The sequence below is a fragment of the Nylanderia fulva genome, unplaced genomic scaffold (genome assembly GCF_048542155.1).
Source record: "Nylanderia fulva isolate GAGA-0341 unplaced genomic scaffold, ASM4854215v1 Scaffold890, whole genome shotgun sequence".
Classification (NCBI taxonomy): Eukaryota; Metazoa; Arthropoda; class Insecta; order Hymenoptera; family Formicidae; genus Nylanderia; species Nylanderia fulva.
In genome coordinates, this window is record NW_028191016.1 from 1 (window position 1) to 27,857 (window position 27,857).

Below are 27,857 nucleotides of genomic sequence, written 5' to 3' on the forward strand. Positions count from 1 at the left end.
AAACAATAACTAAAAAATAATCTAAAAACAAAAAGGATCTAGCGGATGTCTGACGATATAAAAGCATCTGGATCAATGATTTGTGTTGAATCAGATCATTAACGAATCTCTAAGTCATCTGGGAGATAATATGAATGTCTAACACACTTTGGTCAAAACCGAGGTCAGCGACTTAAAGTGTCTATATATAAAATCATCTAATAATGACAAACACAAATATCATGCAAACAGAAGCCTAGCATCCGGCTTTGGGTAATTAGCATCCATGCATCGTTCGACACCCGTTACATTAAACAAAAAGATCACTAAGTATAAGTTCTATATATAATCTTACTTTTTAACAAATGTATAGTTTTATTAGGATAAGTATGTACAGCGACTTTGTCTTGACATTGTGATTCGAGTTGAGGCCAAAGTTGGCAATACGTGAGTGTGATAAGTTTATTTTATCTTATTTTTAGTTTATAGAATTAATTAAATCAAGAGGTTGATTTTTCCTTTTATCAATCCAACGGCTCGACTCGACCCACTCTGTCAAGACATCATTTTGTTTTAAAAATAGATATAAACATCTTAAGTTATTTTAATTAATATTATTTTATTTAATTTACGGCTATGGGTAACAACGATAACCAATTACCAGCCATAGCCAAATAATATCATTTTTAGTAAAAAGAGGAACTCTAGTTGAGTTAGCTTTATACTCAAGAAATGCGAAAACAAGAACTCTCGCGCAACCTACCTTAGAGCCTAGCGCAGCGATTCGTTCGAAGCTCCGCGGTGGGGCGGCGCGCGTTCTGATTGGCTAGCGGTGCCAAGAGAGGGGCGAGCGCACAGATCAGTATATAAGGCGTGAGCGACCATCACTCGAGACAGTCGGGGCTTATACTCTTTGCGGATCTCGGTCAAGTTCGAAGTAACAGTCGGAACTTATACGCTTCTCGTGATAGTTGGGTTCGATTCGTCCGAGACGAATTCTAGTCTCGTAAAACGAGGAGACAGATCAAACGCGAACCCTCATAGGTAATACGACGCGTATTACAAAGCGACAATAATCGCGAGTGTTTGTTCTGTAACATTAGTAACGCCTAATGTAAAATCAAAGCGTTAATTATAATCCCGCGTGCGGACTCAAAACGTTTGTAAACCGTGTTTGGTTGTATTGAGACGAAGCTGAGGACACTGAGAAATAAACCTCTTTAGTGAAACCTAAAACCACAGTGATTAATACTTACCCACGTATTCCGTTTCCCACGCTGATCATCCTCCAGGTGTGAATCCTTCAGGGCGTCGTAGACATCCATCGGTAACCTGCGAACAAGGAGAGATCAAGGATAAGTCGATTCCCTGCGACATTTCATTGTCGCAATCGCCAGACGCAGTCTCGTTCTGCGCGACAGCGGCGGCCATCTTCAAAGACGGCGCGGCAGCCATCACAAAGGACAAAGGAGCGGCATCGTTCTCTGACATCCTTGGCACAAAGGGACATCATCGACGCACTATACCTTCTTGCTTATTAGGTCAAAGCAAGTGGCGACCATAAAGGTGAAAGCGGGGGCGTCTGGAGACCGCTAAATCGAAGCGAGGGATACAACCCTGATTCCCGTTCGGTCACAGTGAAACAGCGTACCTATCGCAACGCTGCCGTGAGTATTGCCTTGTGAATAGCCCGTGATTTCCAAAATACCGGGAGTCCCAAATCCCCACACGTGGCGACCGTGACAGCCGCCGAAACATAGTTCGACGGTTCTTATGGATAGAATCTAAAATCTTCGGATAAGATTTGCGTAAAACCACGTTCGATTTACAAGCCACGATTGCCAAATATCACCAAGCGGCAAACCGTGACTGTTGACGCGAGAAACACGTCAATAAATCTTGGATAGGGCTTGCAATCTAAAACACGAGTCTTTTTGATAAAAACTGTCGTAATATAAGAAGCGGGAAATTACGCCTAGTACGCGAAATAAATGTAGCGTCTGTAACGTACCATAGCTTCAAGCGCGACAACAAAGACCTATTCACGCGTATAATTCTTTATTCAAAGTATCGCGTACTTTCGCGTTGATTAAATTCAAACGGAAGTAGACAATCGAAACATTGTAAAACTAATTCAATCGAAATATTGTAAAACTATTCACGCGTATAATTCTTTATTCAAAGTATCGCGTACTTTCGCGTTGATTAAATTCAAATGAAAGCGGTCAATCGAAATATTGTAAAACTAATACAATCGAAATATTGTAAAACTATTAACGCGTATAATTCTTTATTCAAAGTATCGCGTATTTTCGCGTTGATTAAATTCAAACAAAAATATTCAATCGAGATATTGTAAAACTATACACGCGTATAATTCTTTAGTCAAAGTTTCGCGTATTTTCTTTCGTAAAGATTAAATTCCGAGCGAAGAAAAGAGTTAGACACCCTTGCCTGAAATGGTGCTGCATTGATTTTAAAATTTCGGGAAGATTAAATTCAGAACGAAATAAGATAGTTAGACACCCTTGCCTTAAATGGTGGTGCATTAGGAAATCGTTTCGTGCGGAGATAAAAATCCGAAACGATCGTTTCCGTCGGTAGATTTCATTCGCGTAGGTTAAGTCCGAAACGAATTGAATAAAATCATATACCGTAATAATAAATAGGTCAATAACAACGTAGTGGTTCAAATAATAATTTCTTTTTTACGTGAATCATAAGACGCTTATCGATCAATTTCTTTAATTCGCGAAAAGCAAACGGGTAAGCTCTGAAAATACGTAAAAGTTATGTAGCGACTGGGACGTACCGTAGCGAAGTAACGAACAAAGAAAACCGCGTTGTGCATGGAATATTTATGTGTCTTTATAAACACTTGCCAATAAAAGAAGACGAAGCAAACTGTGACGTCGGGCATTAAGTGTGACGCATGCAAGCGAAATATCCCATTTCCTTGTTTTTTCCTGAAAATACACAAAACGTTGGTTCTAATTCTACCAGGCGAATAAAAGAAAGCATTGAGTTGCTTAGCCATTGGTACGAATTAATTGTAATTTCAATTAATAGTTGTTATTACAGGAATTATAATAATTTCAATAAAAAATTCCGATCGAGTAAAAAGCGCGGACCACGAAGAGAGCCGGTAAAAATTCCATTCTTCAGAAGCGCATAAAAAGCGCGGACCACGAAGAGAGCCGGTAAATTTCCATCCAACAACGGCGCTCGAAAAAGCGCGGACCACGGAGAGAGACCTACAACCAATTCGCGACTCTAGCGCTCAGCCAAAGCGCGGACCACGAAGAGAGCCCATCTCATTATTCGTCGGAAATCGCAAACGCGCATCCTAAAGCGCGGACCATGAAGAGTGCCTCAAACTGCACTTAATATTTTAATTCGGTTTTGATCAATTATTCGCGCATCATACCGAGTAATTCGATTATAACGATCCGTTTTAATAATATATCTCTTAAATAATCGTAGGGTACACATCAAATAAATCGGGAAATCTCTGAAATTACGCGAAATTTATGTAGCGATTGGGACGTACCGTAACAAGTTATTTATTATTACTTAACTCGGGTTTAATAATAATAACTAAAGCTAACGCGTTCGTTAACGTAATAAAAGCTTAATAACCGGCAATTTTAAGTAATATTCTGCGGCACCATGGACAAAGACGAAGACAAGAAAGTCTTTAAGGGAGTGCAACACTCACCCGTCTCAACCCTCAGATCCGGAAGGATGAGGAACCCATTGCATAAGTCCGAGAATAATCTTCAAGGACCTTCATCAACGAAGACACCTTTGGAGATCGCCGAGGAAAGAATCAGAACCCTCGAAAAGGAACTAGAAACCGTTTTGACAGCATTAAGGAACGCCAACGCCTTGCGTAGTCGATGCGATTCGCAGTGCTCTACGGAGCCAGACGATGCAAAAAACGTAATCGATGCAGGACAGTACTTTGCACCAATGAACGGGATTAGGTTACCGAGAGGCGGATGGTTGAAAAATCCTTTCGACGAGATCAAGTTCAACGGAACACCGACTTGAATCCCATGCGATTCATTAAAAAATTCAACTCGATCGCACTCTACGAGGAGATCGACAATCGTGATCTTCTTCACTTCTTTGGAAAATGCCTGAGAGACCAAGCATCCAGCTGGTTTGAGATTCAGGACTTCGCGCACATCAACGAAGCTCGTGATGCTTTCATACAGCATTATTGGGGCGAAAATCAGCAAGCTAAATTTAGGGAAAAGCTATACATGGGACAGTACAACGCTAAGAAGACACCAAACATGTCCGATTACGCGTTGGATCTAGCAAGACAAGCCAAAAACCTAAGTCCACCCATGGGTGATATAGAGATAATCCGCTGTCTAAAGAGACATTTCGACAAGGAAGTCTCACGCGAGATTAAGTGGTCAACCACGAAGACCATTCCCGACCTTACTGCAATTTTGGAGGAAATCCAGGATGAAAGGCAGACAGCTGCTGAGACAAGAACTGCAAGATCCACGGACAAAGCAGCCAACAAAAGCGCTCAGAAGAAGACACCAAATCCAACATCATACAATCGCAGACCGCAATGGAACACGAAAACGAATCCATATACCCCAAAGAGAGAGCAAAAAGCACTGCCCTGGTATGGCCAAGGCCAAACGAGAAAATCAAAACCCAAAGTGGAGTTTCCTGAATCTGACTGTAATCAGACCCGGAATAACAACGCAGCGAAATCAAAGGGAGGCAGCAATGCACTAAAAAACTCGAACTTTGAGACGAAAGCGCCGGGAAAAAAGGGAATTTCATCAATACGGCAGAGAGAAGTATCGTCAACGGATTCCATTTCCTCATCGGACGAAAGCCGACACAGCTACGAACCGGAGGAGAAATACGAAACTAAACAAGTTTCAATAATGAGAACGTCAAAAAATTCTCAAAGATCTCAGTGACGACGATGTCGAATCAAACGACGAAGATCAATGTCACCCGATTATCGACTTAAAAATCGGTAATACACAAATCAGTGCTCTTGTAGACACTGGGGCTGAGATATCAGTCATGGCTACAAATACGTTAGAAAAGCTAACAAAAGCGGGGAGACTCTAGATAGAATTCCCAATCCGCAAATGCAAGTTAAAAGGTGCATTTGGAGAGCAGGAGATGACGATAGCCTGCAAAATTCAAGTCACTCTAGACATCAACAACACGCAGCTTGTACACGAATTCTACGTGTGGCAGACTGGCGTTCCAGATGGTTCTAGGACACGATATTTTGACTAAATTCGAAGCGACAATAACTTGTCAGAATGACAAACTTCAACGTCAAATTTCAAAATATCAGATCGTCAACTAAACTAATTCTTCAATTAGTAGGGAGGAGAAAAATAAAATAACAGAGCGCAAACAACAGCTCAATAAGCAAAATCAGACAGCTTACAAAAAGAAAAACAAAAATTCAACATCAGAATTGCAAAGAAACAAGAGAAAATCGCCAAATTGGACGATAGACTCCTGCACTCTTAATCTGTCTAATAAAGAAAATAACCAAGAACAAAGAAATTCCATCACAGAAACCCCATCGACAATACAACAAATTCAAGTTCGAATGAAAAAGGAAACACTCAAGAAAAACAAGTGCAGAGAAACGAGATGGAATAAAAAGACGAAATATAACCAAAATACGACAAAATCACACAAAAATCAAGGCAAACCAAAAACGAAATAGATTCACAGCATCTCAAGAAGAACCAAAAAGAAATCCTCTAGATAAGTCCAGATCTAGAAGGGGGCAACACAAAAAAACAAAGCCTCAGAAACAACAACTCCAAAATGGAAGGGGGCAATAGAAGGCATCCCGTTCGGTCACAACCCAACCAGTTAAGGCAAGGTCGAGTAGTGACCCAGCCAGTGAAGGCAAGGTCGAGTGGTAACCCAACCAGTTAAGGCAAGGTCAAGTAGTGACTCAGCCAGTAAAGGTAAGGTCGGAGTGTGACCCAAACCAGTTAAGGCAAAGGTCGAGTAGTGACCCAGCCAGTGAAGGCAAAGGTCGAGTGGTGACACAACCAGTTAAGGCAAGTCAAGTAGTGACCCAGCCAGTGAAGGCGAAGGTCGAGTGGTAACCCAAACAGTTAAGGCAAGGTCGAGTAGTGACCCAGCCAGTAAAAGGCAAGGTCGAGTGGTAACCCAACCAGTTAAGGGCAAGGTCAAGTAGTGACCCAGCCAGTAAAGGCAAGGTCGAGTGGTGACACTGCGACCGTCCACGTGTCCATCTGGATCAACCGTGCAAACAGATACCTTATATCAGGCTCTCCGGACAACATCCTGAACTTTGTCCCTAGAACGCGCAACTGCCTACAAGCATATAATTTGTAGACAACGATAGTCGCGTTTGTACATATGTAAATAGTCCATCTGGAGTCTTAGTTAATATTGTATATAGGTAGATGCTCCAAGTCCGGGTAAAAAACTAAAAATCATAAAAAAAACATATATACAGATAAAATATGGTCATGTGCGAATCCATTGCATCACGCTACGTGCGTTAAGCACATAAACGGAACGTCCATTCTGTCCGGATCAAGTTCGTCTTGATAACACTTTGCTGAGCCTAAGTTATGGCCTGCAATGGATTTCACCAACACGCCTAGCAAAAATATATAGCATTAAGTTTAGAGAGCTATCGATGACTAGTCAAAGTTTAGTTTTGTACATAGTTAGAAGCCGTCAATCGATTTAGCTGGTAAGCGTTCATTTATTTCTGATCGATCCGCGATGCGTGCAACCTTCTACCATCCGTATTTTAACATCTTAGAATCAAATGTCAATGGAGGCCCTAATAAACACCATAGGTCAATTGCGGAGGCACCTAACGGTACCATCCGGCATAAAATATAAACACCTCCAATAAAGTTAATTCTATGGGTGACCATAACGGATGTTGGATGTGCACGACTCGCGTGCCGATCCCTTTTCTTTAGTTGCGCATAAAGCGAGAGGGTCGTTTATTTAACTTTTTTAGTTCGATTCGCAATCATCTCTCACGAGAGCGTCCAATTGATTTCCACAACTCGTAGAAATCGTGATTCCGAGTGACCATTGTCATTTTCTGACATACTTAGAAAGATCACTAACATCGATCTGGATCATACGCAAATGACTCATAAATCACTCCAGAATCACGATCTCTCCGACCCGCGAAACATATGTGGAAATCGATATTTAATTCATCCGATCGTATTCCGACAGTCGCGCGAATCCGACCGTAAACACTTTTTATTTTGAGCGATCGAGTTCCCAAGTGTCGAATCTTACGTGTACAAATCAATATTTCCTCACCCAGTACTCCTAGCGGTGAAATGATACTTACCGTAATGATTATATATCATAATCAATGTAATTGAGCACCCCTGTGATGATCTAAAAGGAATCGTGAAGAAATACTGATTTAATAAATGTAGGAACTCTTTATGAATCGACCTTGCATGCAAAAATCGAAAATAAAAAAAATGAAAATGGGAACTCTTGAGGAGGTCGAGAACTTCTTAACTCTTGAGGAGTCGACTCTATCCCCATCTATACAAATATAACCCCGCATCGCCGCCGATTCGTTCTAGATTCGGCCGCCGCCGCCGTAGTGGGGCGCGCGACGAGCTCATTGGCGGAAGGACCTCGCGGTGGGGAGACCCCGTCGCCTAGTCCAAAAAAAGCCCGAACACCGGGCGACTCTTGATAGTCGAATCACCTCCGTTAAGGTACGACTGCGTTTACTGTACGCTCACTACTTCGGAGGAGGGTCCGCTTTAAACGAACCGTCGCTACGTGGGTCGTTCTATCATCCTCCACAACTTAAATAAAGTTTGCGTTCCGCCGGGTACATTCGTTCCGTGTCCATCTGGTCACATTATCGTGCCAGGTGAAATTATTCATTTAGCCAGAGAGGCTATCTGGGATCGGTACGATGAAACTGTTCCTAGCGTCAACTAGCGAGCGTCAACCCACGTTGAGCGTAATCCCGTAAAAAATCGGTAATCATCGTCCTAGACGCGAGTAAGCAGAATCATTGTGTGTTTGTAAGTTTTGCCCGTGTACCATAAGACGGTTCCTGCCTTCGGCGTTTTTCAGAATTTGGGTAATAGTGAGTAGGGGAGTGCGCTCCCTGTGGAATAACCCTTTCCTTGTGTCCCAAAAGAAACAAGTGTGTGAGTTATTATCGCTCCTTCATCCACGTTTTCACACTAGACTCGTCTTGGCAGAGTCAGATTGTTCTTGTAGCAATGCACTCAGCATAATCCCCAAACGTAGACACAAGACGCGCAACATGAAGGGAGATAGCCCATCCTGAAGTCCAAATCCAACCTGGTCCTTTGGAGTCTAAACAAAAGGACTGGCGACGCGTTTGGATTGAAAGCCGTGCCCCTGCTCTTGCGAGTGGGCCGGGAAATCAGCAGGAATGGTTGTGGATCCTTTGAGTGAAGCCCAACGGGATGCCTCTTCCGTAGTCCGGTCAACAACAACACAACCATTAAGGCAAGGGTCAAGTAGTGCCCCCAGTGAGGCACGTTCGGAGTGGTGACACACCCCAGTTTTAAGGCCAGGTCAGTAATACTCAGCCAGTGAAGTCAGGATCGAGTGGTGAACCCACGCAGTTAATGCAAGGTCAGTAGGTAACCCCTCCGTAAAAGGCAAGGTCGAGATGTACCCAAACCAGTTTAATAAGGCAAGGTCAGTAGTGACCGCATCCCGTTGAAAGCAAGGGTCGAGGTGGTGACCCAACCTTTAAGGCAATGATCGAGTAGTGACCCCCCCCAGCCAGTTAAAGGCAAGTCGAGGAGGTGGTTAGACCCTGGCGACCGACGGTATCTCGCGACCCCGTTGCCCCATCTCTACCATTCCAACCATTTAATCTATCTTCGTTTTCATTCACAGCAGTTCGCATCACAGCTTCCCGAGATAATCGAGAAACTCACCCACCGGTGAATGCGAGATAGAACGATAAGTTGTATACATGGTAATAATAGTAATTATAAATATATTACTCAGTACTTTTTACAGTCTTAACGGATCGTTTCTTTCCTAAATATTAAACTACGTACGTACGTAAAACTACGGTACGGGAAACTACGTTAAAACCTTACGCTATACGAAACTAACGAAAACTAAAACTACTTCCCTTCTCCTCTTCGTAATTCCTCTGCTGAATTAATCCTGCAACGTATCTCTATTATTCTTACTTATTTGTTCATAAATGCGTTGATGCCGAAAGTACCAGGGGACACTAACAAAACCGACACAACAACGGGGACGCTACAACCCCCGCATACAAAAATCGAGAATAGGATTGAGCCAATTTTTTTTTTGGTGATTCTACAGTTCAAAAAAAAGTGATACGTTTTTTCGCGTCCGTCGTTTCGTCGTCGCGTTCGTCGGCGGCGTTTTTTGCGATGCCTATGCTCCGTATTTTTGAGTAAAAAAATTTTTAAAAAATACGAAAAGTGCAGGCAGCGATTAAGAGGAGCTATAACTCGGCGGGTTGGGTCCGTATTTCGAGCGAGTCGTGTCTTGTTACTTAACTTTTTTTTTGTTTGTAATTCTTACTATTTTTGAAAACAGTGTTTGTTGTTTAAATATATTTATTTATTTATTTAATTAAATTATTTTTACGTTAAAATTTCTTTTCAATATTTTTTGTTTTTATATAATCTTATTTTTATTTAAATTAATTTTGTCTTTTTATATATTATATATATGATATGTATATAAGTATTTTAAATTTTAATGTTATATTTTGTAATTTTAATTATTTTTTTCATCAATACTATCTGCGTTTCTGCTCACTTTGTTTGTTTTATTTATTTTCAACACCTATTAGGGTAACTATTTTTAAAAGATTATTACGTTAATTAATTGTATACCGTCAAATCAATTGAAGGAAATAAGGAAGATATAAGAATTTTGTTTTACAAAATTTTACTGATTTAACCCTTGTTGCAAGACATTTACACTGGGGTGATAATACAATCCGTAAAAACATTGAACAAATCAAAAATCGAAATCGGCGGCGACAATTTGCAATTTGTTTGCGGCAATGAATAAAAAAAAGTTCCCCACAATGTACAATTTATTTTTTCTTATTTTTCTTCCGTTTCCGGTGGAAAGGCAGATCTGATTAACACACCAACTTTCAAAAAATCAATAAAACCGTCCGTAATGTCTTAGTTTAACATAAGATGTTGTCATAAATGAATTGTCAATCTTTAAGAGAACACTAACAACCCCAATTTGAATTTGAAGACCATTCATGACGCGGTAGGGAAGCAGCGCTTGAAAGTAAAAGTCAGTTAACTCATGGCGTCGGAGACAATCGAGCGTGGTGGGTGGAATACCGAAAAATATGATACAATAACAATGTACTATTTTGATGATCGTTTTTTCGACGAGAAGCCAGGAGGAAAGAAGCATTAACAAGGGATGTTCGAGAATGGTGGGCTTCCCAAGCAGCAAGTACCATTTTTGAAAATTTCGAGTGTTGCAGCTCCGACTCATGGGCCAATCAAATTTAATCACATGTAGGATTCGGCAAATGAAATAACGCGATACATTAAATCGAAAAATGCATTAGATATATCACAAATATTAAATGAAGCGAAAATATTTTCAAAATCGCATCGCTAACAAAATTGTAAAATTTCAAAGAGACTTCATTATAAACACTGATCAACTGGTTGCGAGTACCGCGCTGATGTGCGACGAATTCTCTCCGATAAAGGCGAAAAAACTACAGAGTTTTTTTTAGGAGATTTTAATAAAATTACGCATTCATATACGGCCCCAATATGCCAATAACCTGCTTCAGGAAAAATTTTGCCACAAGTATTTTTGTGTATGCAGGTAATGTGTAATGACAAATATAATTTAAATAAAAATAAGATATAAAAACAAAATATTTGTGAAAAAAAAATTTTTTAACGTAATAATTTAATTAAATAGAAATAAATAAATAGTATCTAAACAACAAACACTTTTTCAAAAACTAGCAAGATAAAACAAAAAAAAAGTAACAAAGACACACTCGAACTTGCGACCTTACGAGTTAGCTCTTAATTGCTGCTGCACTTTTCGATATTTTCAAATTTTTTTACTCGAGATACGGAGCATTCGACAAAACCCGAAACACGTATTACCTTTTGTTGACCTCTAGACTCACCAAAAAAATTGGCAGCCCTGATTCTCGATGTAACCAGGGTGTATTGTCCCCTTGTAAGTAGTAACATAATTATATTCTTTATATAAAACATACCTAACATTCTTAAGATATAACATAGTTTTTTTTGTATTTTGCTTATATTGTTAATATATACCAATTAATATAAATCGATTGTTTGTTTATATTTTACAAACTTACTTTACTGAATTATTTATTGGAGTTACAACAAAATCTGTAGTTTATTGTTAATTATGGATTCTACATATATAATGTTGATCAATTTCAGTGACCAGGAAAAAATTAGTTAACTACCATACGAATCTACATTATTTTTGTATACTGTTACTTTTTAATATTTTTAAAAAATTATAAAACTAACTGTCGAACACATATGTAATTTCTTTAAAATAAAAATTATAGAAGAATCATTAAAATTGTTCTACATCTATTGTAAAAATGTTGTAGGTTATACAATATATTACATTCTTTAAAGAATAAAAAACAAATATTTTAAATGTTTTACGTTATAATAACACTACATTCTTCCAATATATATATGACACAAATATTTTCATAATGTCAGAATATTTTAAATATTTTGTTTAATTCTTTTAAGTGCATAGTAATCTGGCCAAACAAATATCGAATAAATTCAAACATAGTTAAAAATAAGAAAACCCCATTAACGAACGATTTTTAAGTCGTTTGCTTCTGCTCTGATTTGTCATTAGCCACGCTATTTAATGTAACAGCAGTTCTGTGGTTTAAAAGCGATTGAGTCTGGCTTAATTACTTCTTGAATTCGTGTAACGTAAGGACTTTTGCAAATACACATCTAATTTAAATAACCTCCGATATAAAACTTCACCTATTTGAAGAAAAAAACTTTTTTACCCCACCACAACGTAAACTAATTTATTAACATAAATAAACAAAAATAATATCTACACCACCAATCTAAACACCAACACTTTTTCAAAAACTAGCAAATACACAAAAAAAAGTACAGTACCTGCCTCGAACTTGTGCGACCCCTATCACGCGCACCACCTACGAGTTAAGCTCTTAATTGCTGCTGCTCTTGTATTTCTGCTGCCACACTTCCCGAAAGAAGGCATCTTCCAATACACTCTTCTTTTTTTTCGGTTGCAATTCCAACGTTAAACTTACTCTCTTTTTATAAACATTTCCCATATTGGTGATGCTAATTGAAGTAGTAGAAATAGAACTGGGCATTCGAAATGAACTAAAAAGCAGAAACAAATATAACAAACACAAGCAAACATGGTGTTCCATTTTAAACTTACAAACAAACAAATACACAAACACCGGCGAACACAGTCAAATATCAAATACAATGCGTTTAAAAGAAAAAAATAATCGAACAATGATGTTACCAACCCACACCAGATTAAATATGATAAAATGGCTTGAAAAAGCTATAAGAGGGTGCAGTATTTGACGCTTGAATTGTCATTTGTATATTACGTTAAGGTTACCGTCAATTTTTGAATTAAATTAACCCCCCCCCATTTTTATTGCATATTATTTGCATATTCTTATATAGCTTGTCTCGTCTCGATTCTACGAGAAGAGCTTTTCCAAAAAAACATAATAATAAAATATTCTTTTTTTTATTTCACAACAATGGTAGTTACTCTTTTGAGTTTACCGGGTTTGAAGTTTAAACAACAACAATTTTCCTTCTTCCTTGCCTCCTCTGACATAAAATGTAAATATCTTGGTAAAATTTTCATTTTTGTCTTCGGTAATCATACATAACATACATTATAACTTTTTTTTGCAAACAGTAATAATCAGCATCAATCACAATTTGTGATAAAGAAACAGATAATTGTTTTTAAATTACAAAAAAATAGATAATTACAACAAGGCCGCTGCCAGGCTGCAAACTTTTTTGATGAGCAAACTATGTGTTTTTTTACCCAATTGATTGCTCTCATTATTCTGTGCAAAAAAAGTATTAAGGTAAATTACCAAAACTGAATTGTTACAAAGATAATTTTACATTTTATGTCAAAATTGTGAGCTTCAAACCTTTATAGCTCAAAGAGTACGTCCATAAAGAGATTCTATTATGTGTTTTGGAAAGCCCTCGAGACCCAACTACAAGATATGCACTAAAACTGGAAATTAAATAATTCAAAATTGACTGTTGACCTTCACGTGAGTTTACAAATGACAATTCCAAGGTCCAATTATTTGCCACCTCTTATATAGCTTTTTTTTTTTAAGCCATTGAATTCATGCGGGATACATTTCGCTTACGCTCCGTAATTTGTAATATGTGTCCTGTGTAAAGTTAAATGGACACCTTTATTAATTATAATAATATCAATTCTTACACCTGTATTTTTTATAAAAACTTACTAGAACGCTTCTTTTTTCTTTTTTCTTAAGAGATAAATATTTTTCTTTACAGTATTACTGACTGTCGCTTGAATAGGAATGTATTCAAATCCCTATACAAAATTTTTATTAAAATTAAAATTAAACCAATGAAAAAAAATAAACAATATAACGTCTGTATTATGTACATTTTTTTCTATTATAGAAAATATATTTGTAACCAAGTTAATTTTTAAAAACAAGGCAAACTATTATAACTTTTTCTACATTTCTAAATTTCTATTTCGGGTCGGTTTCGGTCATTTTATAGAAATGTATAATGTATAGAAATGTATAAAAATGTTATAATGTACACAGATAAAATTCCTTAAGATAACCTCATGGAAGTAATTTAGATATTTTATATTTATAATTTTTGACAACATCAAATTTATTATAGTTCGACATTATTTTAATTAATATACAACAAGTTAAGAAAACCCTTTTGAAGAAAACATAATATGCTAAATAACTATGAATATTTTAGATTATAATTTAATTTGTTTAAGAATAAAAATAAAGGCACGGTAGTGTCTCCGGTCACGTTCACACTAAGCAACAGATTATTATCTATTATAATATATACGCGCATATAATATAAAATACTTACCACCATTGAGTACTTGGAATATATCAATTTGCGAAAATATTTATATCTTTTTATTTTCTTTCCTTATCATTGAGATTATCTTCATTTCATTTTTGCCACTTGCAGATTCTAATAATTGGACCCCCATTCGTACAATTTCTTGATGAACTACTGGCATTCTATAATGTTCACGATGAATTTTTCTTCACGTCCCATTAAAATGGCAAGATCCGTAATTCTAAATCCGTTAGAGTTTTAAGTTGACTCCCTAAAGTGCTACATGTTTACGCAAGTAGTACCTCGTAAAGTTTCGGCTAATAGCTTCATTCAATTGAAACTGCGCCTTAGTCACATGCTTTCAAGTATGCCTGTTTACGACGAGCCATATAGGAATACCAAAAACATACGGATTTGATGAACTAACACCGGGATTTATTTCTATATTGAAGCATTCGTTTACACATTTTTGTAAATTAGATCCAATAAACACAGAAACAGAAGGCTCCGCTTTCACGGATTGTAAACCGCACATATTCCCTCCCGCGATTTTTTGGCTTCTATTAATTAATAGATGATTACAAATTATTTCATAATTTAGTAAGTATGTTAAATTCTTGTTTATGTTTAATTCTTTTAGTGCATAGTATATGCCAAACATCGAATAAATCAAACATAGTTAAAAATAAAGTAAAACAATTACGATTTTAAAGCTCTTTGCTTCTGCCTCTGATTCATTAGCCACGCTTTTATTGTAACAGCAGTTCTGTGTTTTAAAGCGATTGGATTCTTCTTAATTATTCTTGAATTTCGTGTAACGTAGGTAACTTTTTTGAAATACAAATATAATTTAAATAAAAATAAGGTATAAAAATAATATTTGAAAAAAAATTTTTTAACGTAATAATTTAATTAAATAAATAAATAAATATATCTAAACAACAACACTTTTTCAAAACTAGCAAGATAAAACAAAAAAAAGTAACAAGACACGGACTCGAACTTGCGACCTACGAGTTAGCTCTTAATTGCTTGCTGCACTTCCGAAGGCATCCAATACAATCTTCTTTTCGGTTTCATTCCAACGTACTCTTTTACATTTCCCATATGGTGATGCTAATTGTAAGTAGAAAATAGAAAATGATAAATGAAATAAAAAACAGAAAAAATATACAGGGTGTTCCATTTTAACTTACACAGTCAAATATCTCAAATACAATGCGTTAAATCGAAAAATGTGTTACACATGAATTAAATGGCTTGAAGAAAGCTATAAGAGGGTGGCAGTAATTTGACCTTGAATTGTCATTTGTAGATTACGTTAAGGTTACCGTCAATTTTTGAATTATTAGCCCCCATTTTTTATTGCATATTCTTATAGCTTGTCTCGAGAGCTTTCCAAAACACTATAATAAAATATCTTTTTATGGAGTACTCTTTGAGTTATAAGGTTTGAAGTTTACAATTTTTTGACGTATGTAAAATATATATCTTGTAAAATATTCAGTTTTCGGTAATCTTACCTTAATACTTTTATGCACAGTATAATAAGATCAATCAATTGGTATAAAGAAAACAGATAATTGTTTTAAAAAAATATATAATATTCAACATGCAGCTGCACTTTTTTTATGAGCAACTATGTGTTTTTTTACACCAATTGATTGCTCTCATTATTCTGTGCAAAAAAAGTATTAAGGTATAATTACCGAAAACTGAATATTTTACAAGATATTTTACATTTTGTCAAAAATTGTGAGCTTCAAACCTTTATAGCTCAAAGAGTACTCCATAAAAAGATATTCTATTATAGTGTTTTGGAAAGCTCTCGAGACAAGCTACAAGAATATGCAATGCAATAAAAAATGGAAATTAATAATTCAAAAATTGACTGTGACCTTCACGTGATTTACAAATGACAATTCAAGGTCAAATTATTGCCACCATCTTATAGCTTTTTTAAGCCATTGAATTCATGCGGGATACATTTTTCGATTTAACGCACCGTATTGGAAATATTTGTCTGTGTAAGTTAAAATGGGACACCTTGTATATATTATAATATCAATTCTTACACTGTATTTTTTTATAAAACTTACTAGAACGCTTCTTTTTCTTAGAGATATATTTTTCTGTATCAGTATTACTGTCGCTTGAATAGGAATTATTCAAATCTAAAATTTTATATTAATTAAAATTAATAACATTAAAAAATAATAACATATAAGTCTGTATTATGTAAATTTTTCTATTATTAAAATTATATTTGTACATATTATAATTTTTAAAAGGCAAACTATTATACTTTTTTCTAAATTTCTTATTCGGTCATTTTATAGAAATGTATAATGTATAGAAATGTATAAAAATGTTATAATGTAAAACAGATAAAAATTCATGAAGATAACTCATATTTTAATATTTTATATTTATAATTTGTTGACACATAAAATTTATTAATAGTTCGATTATTTTAATTATTACAAGTTAAACCTTTTTGAACATAAATATGTAAATAACTATGTAATATTTTAGATTATAATTAATTTGTTTAAGAATTAAAATCAAGAGACACGGTAGTGTCTCGCGTCAAGTTCACAATAAGCATAGCTTTATTTATATTATATTATAATATATAAGCGCATATATATAAACTACTTACCACAATTTGAAGTACTTGGAATCATATCATTTTCGAAAATATTTATATCTTTATTATTTTCTTCCTTATCATTGAGATTATTTTCATTTTCATTTTTGCCACTTGCAGATTCTAATAATTTGGACATTCGTAAAACTTCTCGATGAACTACTGGCATTCTATAATGTTCACGATGAATTTTTTCTTCATGTCCCATAAAATTGGCAAGATCCGTAATTTCAATATCCGTTAAGTTTAAGTTGACTCCTAAAGTTGCTACATGTTTACGCAGAGTAGTACCTCGTAAAGTTTCAGGCTGATTAGCTTCACATTCAATTGAAAATCTGCGCATTAGATCACATGCTTTCAAGTATGCATGTTTACGACGATCCATATTAGGAATACCAAAAACATAAGGATTTGATGAACTAACACCGGCTTTATTTCTATATTGAAGAATTAGTTCTACACATTTTTGTAATTCAGAATCCAATAAAACAGAAACAGTACGGCTCAGCTTTCCACGGATTGTAAACCGCACATATTCCATCGCTATTTTTTGGCATTCTAATGAAAGTGCATTAAAATCATCTATATTCATTTTTGGATCAATTTTTTGATAATTTAATTCTTATAATCTTCAATTAAGGTCCTTTCCATTTCTCCTGCTCTTCGTCTATTAAATAGCTGTATTGATACGAGTCATCCGCCGTACAGCCCTGATTTGGCACCCAATGATTTCTTTTTGTTCCCATCCGTGAAGAATAAACTGCGTGGTCAACGATTTTCATCGCCCGAAGAAGCTATTGAAGCGTTCAAAAATCATGTTTTGGAGATACCTCATTCGGAATGGAATAAATGCTTTGAAAATTGGTTTAAGCGCATGCAAAAGTGTATCGATCATCGTGGCGAGTACTTTGAAAAACAATAAAAATATATTCGCAGCTTAACTATTTGTTTTTGTTCCTATTCCCGAAATATAAATAGTGACCCTATAAGGAATAGCTTTTTTAAATACAGAAATGCAAAATATTATTTCTCTAGTTTTTTATGCTAAATACTATGCCGGTTTCAAAAATCGTCATCACAATTTTGAAAAATTTTAAGTCAAGATTATGATTATATAAAAGGGGTTTTTGATGTACTTTATTATATTAAAACTGACATAAAAAAATGTTTTCTTTTTTAAATATAGTTTATTATTAAGACTTCTAACTTTCAAAAGAAATTTTTGCGTACATTACTATGTTATATATATATAATAGGATTTTTAAGATTAATTTAATAACTTAAAAAAATTTTTCTAACACTATTATAGTTATAAAAATTTAATGATAAAGTGCGTCTTAATAGTTCTGTTTACAATTTTAATTTTTTAAAATTGTGTGTGTGTGGGGGAGGGGGGGGCATGATAGAACATTTTTGAAGCCGACGTCGTATTCAGCATAAAAAATTATAAGAAATGATAAGAAAAATTACAAGAAATTATAAGAAATAATCTCGAATTTTTACGTTTCTCTTTTATGAAAAAATTGTGTAATATACTTTGATTATTATAAGTGTTTGTGTGTTGTGTAAAAGATACAAAACTTTATTTACCCTTCATTTCATTCAAAGAAGTTTCTTCTTTTTTCTTAGCTGGTAATATTAATATAGATGTAGAAAAAGGAACATTACTAATAATTTTAGGTCCATTATTTGGAACTATATCAAATACATTTTTTACAATAGTATTTCTATCTATAATATTACCTATAGTATCATCATATATATTTTCTACAATAAAAATACATTTGGCATTTAAGTTAGAATAATTGACATATGTAATTACAGATAAAAATTCAAGATAGAAATCTATTTATAATTTCATGTAACAGAAAAACTTTTTAAATCGAAAAGCGCACGTATTAAATATATATCTGATATTATTAGATATTTGATATTATTTGATATTGGTATATGTATATATTCTGATATTTCTAATGTTTTTTGTGTTACATATGCCACATAAAATTATCAATAAAATTCTATCTGGAATTTTGTCACGAATTATAAACCTTCTAGAGTGATCTTGAAACCGTATTATTATTAATTCAATGTTTTTAAGTTGTAAATAGTATAAAGAAAATTATATTATTCGATTAATAATGTACCTTTATCTAGTAAATTTGTGTTCCAATTTATTATCAAAGATTCGTCGCTATTCTTGTACGATGCTGTTCGAACATTATTATGTGCACTTAATATGCATTTTGTAGACGAGCTCTTAACAATTTTATAGCTTTCCAAAGATGTCTGAGATTTATCTAACTTTTCCTTATCTTTTAATACATCTTTCATCATCTTGTCTTCTTTTTCTACTAAAAATTGTATATAAAAATTAATTAAAATATACATAATAATAATATTACGATAATATAACTATTTCAATTAATTTCTTTTAAGAATTCTTTTTTAGAAAATGATAATAAATAAGTTCATATTTAAATTGTACGTTATGTGTATCGCTCTCCTTTCCTTCTCGTTTTGCCTCTTCTTATCTTGTTTCTCCCTCTTTTTCTTCCCCCCCTTCGTGCTCTACTTCCTCTCTCTCTCCTCTCCCCCTGTCCCGCTCGCCCTTTCTTCCCACTTTGCTTCCCTTTCCCCTCTTTCTTGTTTCCTCCTTCTCCATCTTGTCCCTTCCTTTTTCGTTTCTCGCGTTCCTTCCCCCTTTTTCCCTTGTCCCCCTTCCTTTCTGCTGCCCTGAGTCCGTTCCGCGCCCTTGTCCTCCCCGCTCCTGGCCCCCCGTTGCGTTTTCTGCTCCTTCTTTCCCCCACCCTTGCCTCCTCCGCCTCGCCTTTCTCCCTTTCCTTTCCCTGAGTCCCCGGCTCTTTTTTCCGCCTCTTTGCCTATTTTTACTTGCGAAACAATAGATTCCAAGTTTTGTGTCAATGCATTTGAAATTTGCTAATCACTTACAAATGTAAATATACATACTGTATTATAACATAAAATTCTTTAATAATGAAAATACTTATTAAGTCAGCTCTTTTAATTTTTAAAGCCACAATCTCCACTTGATTCCTCTTGACCAATAGAGCCAAAACGCGATGTTATTGCGACAATTATGAAAGAAAGAACATTTGAAAAAGGAATTTGAATCCTATGGTTGGGATCTCAAAAATTCCCCTTGTTCCTTCTCTTAACACATCCTGTAAAGAAATAGGCGAGAAAAATATTGGTCCGAAAGTCGGCTGAATCGGGACTCGAACCCGAGACCTTTCGCTTGCCGGGCGACTGCTCTTCCAACTGAGCTATTCAGACACTTACGAATAAATATTCTGACGTTGACACGTCAATAAAACTTGTAATACAAGCTGATGAATCAAGTTGCGTTTCTGATACGTCAGTTAAAACAGAAGATTGCATATTAAGATTAGAATTATCAATTTCTTTCAATGAAGTAAACTTGTCTTTTTTAAGATCTTTGATTTTTATTTGCGGAACATTAGTCTTCAGGTTATGTGCTAATTCATTTGAAATGTAATTATCACCTGCAAATGTAAATAAAACATACTGTATTATAATATAAAATTCTATAAATATAAACACTGATTTATGTTTTATTTAAGGTAATTCAAAATTTTAATTGTACACTTACCTTCTGATGCAACTGACACGTCAATAGAACTTGTAATACAAATTGATGAATTAAGTTGCGTTTCTGATGCATCAGTTAAAACAGAAGATTGCATACTAAGATTAGAATTATCAATTCCTTTCATAGAAGTAAACTTGTCTCTTTTAAGATTTTTGATTTTTACTTGCGGAAGATTAGTCATCAGGTTATGCGTTAATTCATTTAAAATTTGGTAATTAGCTGTAAATGTAAATAAACACACTGAATTATAACATAAAATTCTTTAAATAAAAATCGTATTATGTTATTTAAGGTAATCTAATGTTGTTTAACTTACAATGAACAGCAATAAGTTTCACAGTCTCCTTATTAGATTTTTTGATAAATAAACATTTATCATGCTTTTTCTGCTTTTTCTTCTTAAGATCACTTTTTTTGCAAACTTTATATTGATCATTATCTAATAAAATAATAGCAAACTTTTTTTTAACCATTTTATACAAGAGATCTTACTTTTTATATCATATATACTGTATAACCTTATTTTCTATATAAAGGTTAGGTACACTGCGATATACCGCGCTGCGGAGAGAAGGTAAACGAATACTCATGGCACCATAAACCATATATTTTATCCTTTAATTATATATATACAATATATATATATATATATATATATATATATGTGAACCGTATATTGTAAGAACGCTTTCAGTGAACATTTGTACATTATGTAGACGAAACGTCATTATGAGGACGGTCCTTACAATATTTTATACTCAACGTATATTATGTAGACAGGTCATAACAATTTCTTTATCAATTTTTGTATATTATGAGTATCATTTATACATATAATTATAGGAAACGAGCATTACGAGGACTTCTTTCTTTTTATGTTTTGTATATTGCAAGCACCATCCCATTTAATTTGCTATAATTGACATACAGGGTGTCCGGTAACTAACGAACCAATGATTAAGGACGGATTCTCTGGCCAATTTAGAGACGATTTTTTCTTGGCAAAAGTGTTGAGAAGTCAATAATTTTCGAGTTATAAGCGATTGAAAAAAATGGGTTTTTAGAAAACTAAATGTTTTGGAGTTAAAAGTCTAACATAATTACATTCTTCAGTTAATTTCAGGTAGATTTTACTGTAATAAAATTTTAATTTGAGGCTTAGTTATAAAGATATATAATGACAAATATTGGAAAGTTGTAAAAAATAATGACCTTTTTCGACATTTTCGCTAAGGAAAAATCGTTCCCAAATTGACCAAAGAATCCATTTGTAATCGTTGGTCCGTTAGTTACCGGACACCCTGTATAATAAAATAATAGTCCGTTTCGTGTAATTTAATGCACGTAAAAAATGTTACATAGAAAATGGTATTAATATGATTATTTTTTATTCATTTATACATCAGAAATAATTTAAATAATTCAAACTTGAAACAGTGATTTATGGAATAGTATTATTTTGACTCGAGAAATTAATGATTCAAAAGATACATCATTATTTAACATTGTTTTAGTATAAAAAACATGCCATTTCTTTTTAGCAATAGATCGATATTAAAATAATATATTATCTAATTTATACCTAAGAACTTGAAATTTTAATCTTTTTCATAACTTGAGAAATTTATGAAATTGTGAATAATATTTATGGCAACAATATTAATTATAAAATAAATTGTGTAGACGGTGAGAATATTTAAACAATAAGATGTGCGTGATCATGATTTAGCGATGCGCGGATCGATTGCGCGGGGAACGATTTCCTTGCGCGACGGTTCGATACAAAATGAGTTAGTCGCTCGGGATCAGCCGACATAATAACACGCGAATCTCCTTGACTTGTTTGTATCCTGTAAGATCGACCATCTCGTATTAAAGCCTTTATACCTGCTATTGAATCGAATTACTTATATATTTCCTGACACGCCGCTCCTAATTGAGGGAATTATTAGTTATAATAATCACCTTACCACAAAATTCAGAAGTGGGATTCTGATCGTTCGGATTATTTGAATTATTCGGATATCGGATCGAATTTGAGTGCACGTTCACGGAGTGATTTTATAGCGTCTGACTTTTGATTGTGAGACTCGCGTTGCAGTGAAATTGACGAACCGCGAAATTGACGGCGGTGGGTCGAAAAATTTTTTTTTTTTTTATATATCGTGTCAGCTTTGTGATCCCGCGATTCGATAGTTGTTACTTGCTGTAATTATCGCGAATCGTTAACGGCCGAATTTGAACGTTGTTTTTGCGGGGTGCTATTGTGACATTGAAACAATACATTCGAGAATTTTATCGGCTTGTGACCTTGTTGACGGGTAATATTGTGTGCTTCCCGTTGTTGTTATACCGGGTGAGCGGTGACTTTGCTACGTGACTTGAGAGTTTTTAGCAGTAAAATATTGTCGTTGCGAGGATGGAGCGGTCGCCTCAAGATAGATTGAACGATTTGACCGTTGTGAATTTGAAGGATATCGCGCGGCAGGTCGGAGTGTCTGCGAGCGGCGCGAAGGTCGAATTAGTGGCGCGAATATTAGCTGTCGGTGAAGACGGGTGGCGAAGTGCATATGAGCATTGTTTGGGCGGTGATGTGCAGGGTTGGACGGGCATGAATACAGATGTGTCGGAGCAACAATCGACTTCTGGAGGTGGAGTATCGTTGCGTTCCGGGGTGGTCATTGCGGCCCAGCACGGCCCTGCGTTGCCCCCAGAATTGATGGAGAGAGAAATAGATATATTGAAGCGCGAGAAAGCTCTCTTGGAGCGAGAATTGAGTCTCGTCCGTCGGGAAGCGAGTATGACGCCGAGTGTTGAAGACAATGCTAGCGACCGCAGTATCGATTCAAGAGTCAACATCCGGATCATTAGTGATTTATTGGGTGAGTTTCGCGGCGATTGCGACAGTTTTGAAACATGGAGGAGACAAGTTGAACTTTTGCGTGCAACATATCGGTTAGACGAGAATTCGACCAGAATAGTGATTAATTTGAGGTTGAAGAATAAAGCTTTGAGCTGGTTTCATTCGAAATCAGAGCATTTGCAATTAAGTGCTGCAGACTTGCTATCGGAGATGTCTCGCATGTTTGATAGTCGCCCCAGTAAGCTGACATTGAGGCGTGATTTTGAGAAGCGGAAGTGGCGAAGCGGCGAAACATTCACGGAGTATTATCACGAGAAAGTGGTTCTCGCTAACAGAGTATCCGTCGACGGGGAGGAGCTTGTTGACTGTTTAATCGACGGGGTGCAGGATACACGTATGCGGAATCAGGCGCGGATGATGCGCTTTGCGTCGGCAGTGGACGTATTAGATGCGTTCAGGAAGCTGTCGTTGGATGGCGGGGCCGGAGGCGGGGGAGAGCGAGCTGCGAGGGGACAGCGACCAGTGCCGAAATCCGGTGGAGGAGGAATATCTACGACGAAGGGCGGTACCATCCGCTGCTATAATTGTGGGGCGACTGGACATTTCTCCAGAGACTGCAAGGAGGAACAGAAGCGGGCGAGGGGCTCGTGCTTTGGATGCGGCAGTCTGGAGCATCGCGTGAAGGAGTGTCCGAAGTCGCGGCCGGGAGCGGAGAACACGACGAGCGTGGTCCAGCCGGTCTCACCGAGCACTCCATACCTGGTAACCCTCGCGTATCAGGTCGCGGATGCGTCCGATAGCAGATGTAAATATTCATTGATGGCGATGATTGATTCGGGGTCACCCATTAGTTTAATTAAAGGTGATTTTGTACCGGCTCATATTCGCATGCCGATTGTTAAACAACAATCCTTTTTCGGTATTAATGGGACTAAGTTGGAAATGTTGGGGACCTTCGAAGATGTCGAGATCAACGATATCGAATTAAAAATAAAATTTTTTGTTGTTCCGGATACGGCAATAACGTGTGCTGCTTTACTTGGTCGAGATTTCACATCGTTGCCGTTAATTGAAATAACGTTGGGGGAAAAATTTAGTGTTTCGAGGGCAAATTTACGAACGGTGGATAGCTCGGATTTTGCGAGGCAGATTTTTCACATATCATATGTTGACCGTCCATTGTCTATTGCCGAAGCGATAAATATTAACCCGCAGATTAATTTTAAAATAAAAGAACGCGTCGAGAAATTGTATAATAATGAAAATATTATCAACACAGGACTCACAAGCCCTCAAAAAGAAATCGAAATGAATATAAATTTGACGCATGATCGGCCTATTAGTTTGAGACCGCGAAGACTCTCGTTTGCCGATAAAGAAAGGTTAAAACAAATACTGGATAAATTGTTGGAAGAGAAAATAATAAGATCAAGCAATTCTCCATACGCTTTTCCGATTGTACTCGTTCGTAAGAAAGACGGTGAATCGCGATTATGTATCGACTATCGCGAACTTAATAAGATAACAGTGAAAGATAATTTTCCGACACCTTTGATCGATGATCACTTGGATAGATTGCGGGGAAAATCCTATTTTTCTAGCCTCGATTTGAGAAACGGATTCCACCATGTTAAGGTTGCCGACGGATCGATGAAATATACGTCTTTTGTGACCCCCTTGGGTCAATTTGAATTTTTAAAAATGCCTTTCGGGTTGACGAATGCTCCGCGTGTCTTTCAGCGATATATTAACAGCATTTTTCGCGATTTAATTCGAGAGAATAAAATATTGGTGTATCTTGATGATATATTAATTGCAACTGAGAACGTTGACAAACATTTGGAAATTCTTCGTGAAGTTTTTGATTTGGCTCGACAACATGGATTGCAATTTCGCTTGGACAAATGTTCGTTTTTATATCGCGAGATTATTTATCTTGGTTATTCGATTGACGAGAGCGGCATTCGACCTAGCGCTATGAATGTGGAATCTGTTGTCGATTTTCCGATACCGCGTAACGCAAAGGAAGTTCACCGTTTTGTGGGTCTCGCAAGTTATTTCCGGAGATTTGTAAAAAATTTTTCGATCATTGCGAAACCGCTCTATGATCTAATAAAAAAGAATGTAGCTTTTAAATTTGGACCGGAAGAAAATCGTGTATTTGAAATGTTAAAGGGTTTGTTGTCGTCACAGCCGATTCTTGCCATTTATTCGCCGAAATTGGTAACAGAACTACATTGCGATGCCAGTGCTGGCGGATTTGGTGCAATTTTATTGCAAAAACAGAGTGACGGTACGATGCGACCCGTGTCTTATTTTAGTCGCAGAACTACAGCGACTGAAGCGCGGTATCACAGTTTTGAACTGGAGTGTTTAGCGGTCGTGTACGCGATCAAGAGATACCATATTTACCTGTCGGGAATTCCGTTTACTATCGTTACAGACTGTGATAGTTTCCGCCTTACATTGAGCAAACAGACTGTCAATCCGCGTATTTCGAGGTGGGCGATGTTCTTACAGGACTACGATTATAAGATCGAGCATCGCCCAGGCAAGCGAATGTCACATGTCGATGCGTTAAACCGGTGTAACAGCGTATTAGTTTTGGAGGCCAATACTTTTGAACAAACATTGTCGATTCGGCAGGATAAAGATAAAGAAATTTGTGAAATTCGGAATAAACTAGAGAAGGGGGAAGATAAATTTTATGAATTGAGAGACGGTTTAGTTTACCGAAAAATTAAGAATAAAAAATTATTGTTTTACGTCCCGAAGTGTATGGAATTAAATGTAATAAAAACTTGTCATGACGATTTGGGTCATCTCGGGGTTGATAAAGTTGTCGATAACGTGATGAAAGTCTATTGGTTTCCAAACTTAAGAGAAAAAGTACGGGAATATATATCGAACTGCCTGAAATGTATTGAATTCTCCCCAGTTTCTGGAAAAAGAGAAGGATATTTACACAATATCCCAAAAGGGAAATTACCATTTCAAACTTTACATGCCGATCATTACGGACCACTAGAAAAAACGGGGAAAGGCTACCGATATATTTTCTCATTGATAGATGGATTTACGAAATTCATAAAATTATATCCGTGTAAGACAACGAGAAATGAGGAGGTAGTTCGACACTTAAAAGATTATTTTCGCGCGTACAGTAAGCCTAGGCGCTTGATAAGCGATCGTGGAACGTGTTTTACGTCACAAGCGTTCGAAAAATTTATGAACGAAGAATCTATTCATCACACTTTGATTGCCGTCAGTACTCCTCGCGCTAAAGGACAAGTCGAACGCTTTAATCTCGTCCTTACGCCGATATTAGCAAAATTGTGCGATACGACAGAAAAATGGGACAGAGTGCTAGAAAGGGTCGAGTTTGCTTTAAATAATACGCGCTGTCGAAGCATAGATAATACCCCTAGTCAGTTGTTGTTCGGAATCGATCAAATAGGAACTGTGAGAGACGAAATCCGTATTCTACTCGACCAATATTCTGATGGCGATAGAGATTTGGAGGCCATTCGAGATCGTGCGGCGAACGTTATTGAAAAGTGTCAGCGAGCGAATGAAATCCATTATAATAGTAAACGGAAACGTACTACTACCTACAAAATAGGTGATTACGTGGTAATCATCAATACCGATACAACGCCGGGTGTAAATAAGAAACTGATTCCAAAGTTTAAAGGTCCATATATTGTAAAAACCGTATTAGACAATGATTGTTATATTGTATCCGATATTGAGGGTTTTCAGATAACTCAAATGCCGTACACGGGAACTGTAAGTGCAGACCATATGAAAATGTATAGTAGGGATTAGACTAAGAGATATTATATTTCGTATTTGATTAACATATATAGATGTACGTAAATTTTTACGAGTATTATTGACTGTATTATATATTTTATTTTACGCATTTATTTATAGCACGCATGGCCGAGACGGCCATAATGTCAGGCTGGCCGAACTGTAGACGGTGAGAATATTTAAACAATAAGATGTGCGTGATCATGATTTAGCGATGCGCGGATCGATTGCGCGGGGAACGATTTCCTTGCGCGACGGTTCGATACAAAATGAGTTAGTCGCTCGGGATCAGCCGACATAATAACACGCGAATCTCCTTGACTTGTTTGTATCCTGTAAGATCGACCATCTCGTATTAAAGCCTTTATACCTGCTATTGAATCGAATTACTTATATATTTCCTGACACGCCGCTCCTAATTGAGGGAATTATTAGTTATAATAATCACCTTACCACAATTGTATATTTAATTATCACATCTTTCTCCGGAATTATTTTTCATATTTATAAATGAATTTATATTATTAAAAAATAAAATGTTAATGTAAATACTGGATAATTCTTGCCAAATGTGTGGTAAATATCTTTTAAAACATTTATATATCAATTCTAATCTTTTTACTATATTGTAAATCTTTTTACTATATTGTAAATTTTTTTACTATATTAAAAAATTAAGAAAAATCGTAATTTCTTCAATTATTTTTTACTACA

General features: G+C 35.9%; 1 non-coding gene across 1 annotated transcript; it reads right to left on the reverse strand.

Annotated features, from left to right (window-relative positions):
* Positions 1-20,054: 20,054 nt before the first annotated feature.
* Positions 20,055-20,127, reverse strand: TRNAA-GGC (transfer RNA alanine (anticodon GGC)). Its single transcript has one exon. It is a non-coding gene; the product is annotated as a tRNA-Ala (tRNA).
* Positions 20,128-27,857: the final 7,730 nt, after the last annotated feature.